Source organism: Triticum dicoccoides, chromosome 4A, assembly GCF_002162155.2.
Source record: "Triticum dicoccoides isolate Atlit2015 ecotype Zavitan chromosome 4A, WEW_v2.0, whole genome shotgun sequence".
NCBI lineage: Eukaryota > Viridiplantae > Streptophyta > Magnoliopsida > Poales > Poaceae > Triticum > Triticum dicoccoides.
This window is the reverse complement of record NC_041386.1, coordinates 591,865,797-591,868,810: the sequence shown is the minus strand read 5'-3', so window position 1 is coordinate 591,868,810 and position 3,014 is coordinate 591,865,797.

Below are 3,014 nucleotides of genomic sequence, written 5' to 3'. Positions count from 1 at the left end.
ACACAAATCTATCTTCTTGTAGGTGAACTGTTCAAAGAACAAGGCCAACCATACGAAAGTGAAATTCCAACAGACGATATGATCTCGTAGCTATATTGCACACTGCGAGGCTCTTGTAATTAGCTGATGTTTCACTCTTTTTGTTGTACCATATTATCAGATCTATATTGACTTGTTCTAAATGCAGAGGAAAGCCCGCAAGGACCAAAAAGTACCTGAACCAAATGCTGTGGAAATCTTCAAGGACTGTCACACCAGCAAGAAGAAGGGCATGACTACACCAGTCAAAGCCACTGTTGTAAGTCCTTAATCCCCATGCCTTTTAACTACTACTTACTCTGACTTGTGCCTTGAACTGCATGATTTGCAGCCAATGTCTATTACTCTTTTCAATTTTATACACAATTGTCTTAGCGTATCATTACGCCTTACAAGGTTTAAAAGAGAGGAGTGATGTTCCTTTGATCTTGACTTGTAATCTAGTTCCGTGCTGGACATGCCCACACAACGTTACAATTGCATGTTTGTCTGTTCTCAGTTGTTTTGTGATATGAATGACGTCATACTATGCTTACTGTATTATAAACTTCATCTTTGTATCCTTAGCCCTCAATACAATGTGAAGAAATAGATAATACATTAGCGATGGTACATGGTCATATGTTTGGAACCTGGTTTTATTATGTACTTTGCAATAAAATACAACTAATATTTTACATGGGTTCACCAGAATAAGTTCTGTATATAGACCAAAGCTATTTTGTTTGGTTTTGCTGCCTCCTTAATATCTTCTGTTCTGGTACTACTAATGTAAAACCTCAACTTTTCAGCGAGCTATGGAAAAAATGGTGGAACCGCCACCTTCTAAAGGTGGCGAGGCAACTATAACCGCAATGTCAGCTCTTGTTGCAGTGGGTCAGTACCTGTCCACTAGCAGTGCCAAAAGCACGTTCCTGCGTAATACTGGGTTGGTTGTTAAGGCAATATCGTCCAAACTGCCTCATGATCAAGATACGCAAGCTCAAAGCAATGGTGTATCTGCGCTCCAAACACAAGTCCATTCCCTAACAGAGACCCTTTGTGAAACAAGGAGAAACATTGCTCAATGTCGTCAAGATATGCATGATTTTGAAACCAGACTATCAAAAATTTGCTATGTTCAGGAGCCTAGGGGAAATGAAGGCGAGGGTTATGGTGCTCCATCGGACAATACAGCATGAAAACGTAACAGTCAGGTCAAATGAACTGAGCTTCTGAACTTCTGGTGGTGCATTTATCTGCTAGACTGTTAAGTTTTATGCCAACCTTCCTTTTGTTATATAGTTGTAATTTGTTTTGGTGCGATACAAAATTTATTCTTAACGTGCAGCCACCGCCTGAAGAAAACAGCAAGCCATTTTTGTATAGTGTAGGGTGTTCCCTATATTTGCACTGGTGGCGATCTTTGATGCCGAGTGGATGTAATCTGTGCAATCGCCTTAATAGCCTAGCGTTAGTTTCGGCCTTATTTATTTCCTAGTCTTTTTTCCCTGGTTTGCTAGTGGCCGCAACTACCATGGGCCATATACGGGCCGTAGGATCCATGGGTCTCCTACGGGCCGTCGATAAATGGGCCTGTAATCGGTGGGCCTCGGACCGTCGGATAAATGGGTCTACATGGGCCATAATCGGGTGTAATTGGTATCGGCCCAGCACGGTAACAGGCCGTAGGATAGCAAAGGCTTAATTCTGTCACAAGCATAACGGGTCGTTAATGGGCCAGAATATAAGATGGGCTGGAAATGGTGCAACGGGTTAACAGGCCAGAAACGGGCCGACTCTTGCCATGGGCCGAATTTGGCCCATTAGGGTAACATGCTAGTAACGGGCCGACTCTTGCCATGGGCCGATTTTGGCCCATTAGTGGAACAGGCCAGTAACGGGCCGACTCTTGCCATGAGCCGAATTTGGCCCATTAGGGGAACAGGCCAGTAACGGGCCAGAAGTAATCGAGGGCCGAAAAGGAGCCCAAGAACGTATGGGCCGTCAATAGGCCGAAAGCTAACACGGGCTGGAAATGGCCCATGTAAATCACGGGCCGTTAACGGGTATAAAGAAAATTACTGTTCATTATGGGCTAGAGTCACTGTGGGCCTTTACCTGGGCCGGCCTATTATGGCACACGAAAATCTTGTGGGCCTTTACCTCGGCCGGCCCATCATGGCCCGCGAAATCTTATGGGCCTTTAGCTGGGCCAGCCCATTATGGTCCGCAAAATCTCGTGGGCCTTTAGCTGGGCCGGCCCATTATGGTCCGCAAAATCTTGTGGGCCTTTAGTTGGGCCGGCCCATTTAAACTTGTTGGGCCATGCCACGTGTCGACGTATCATAGGTGCCTTATGTCTAGTGAGTGGATGACATCTGTCCTGATGATGAGCCGACACGTGTTTCCTCTAGCCAATGATGATTTTAGACGTGGAAAATCCCCATTGGTCGGGGCTGTAAACGGGTTATCGGATTCAAAACCCGACCCGATAGCTTAACGGTGTTCCGTTATGGTGGATGCCATGTGTCGGTCACCCTTGACGAAAGCACTTCTGTGACGCGTGATTTATCGTCATGGAAGTGGACACTTCCGTGATGATAATTTTGGTAATGTCATGGAATGCTTCTACGACAGCACATGTATGACTATCTTGATTCTGTCATAAATTTGTCATGGATGTACATGCATGACAAAAAAGCGACCTACTGTGACAAACACGTATCATCACGGAAGTGTTTTTTTTTTGTAGTGCAGGGACGACGTGATACTCGACAAAAGATCCAAGTCCACCTCTTTTAAACCAGCGGATGAAATAGTCAAATTCCAAGTCCATCCAACGGACCCCACAAAAACAGCATCCATCGGGGCACAGTTAAACCCCGCTATAGATGTCGCACTACGGGAGTTCCTGCGCGAGAATTGGGACATATTCGCCTGACATCCTTCAGACATGCCAGGAATCCCACGCAGGCTGGTGGAGCATAGCCTTA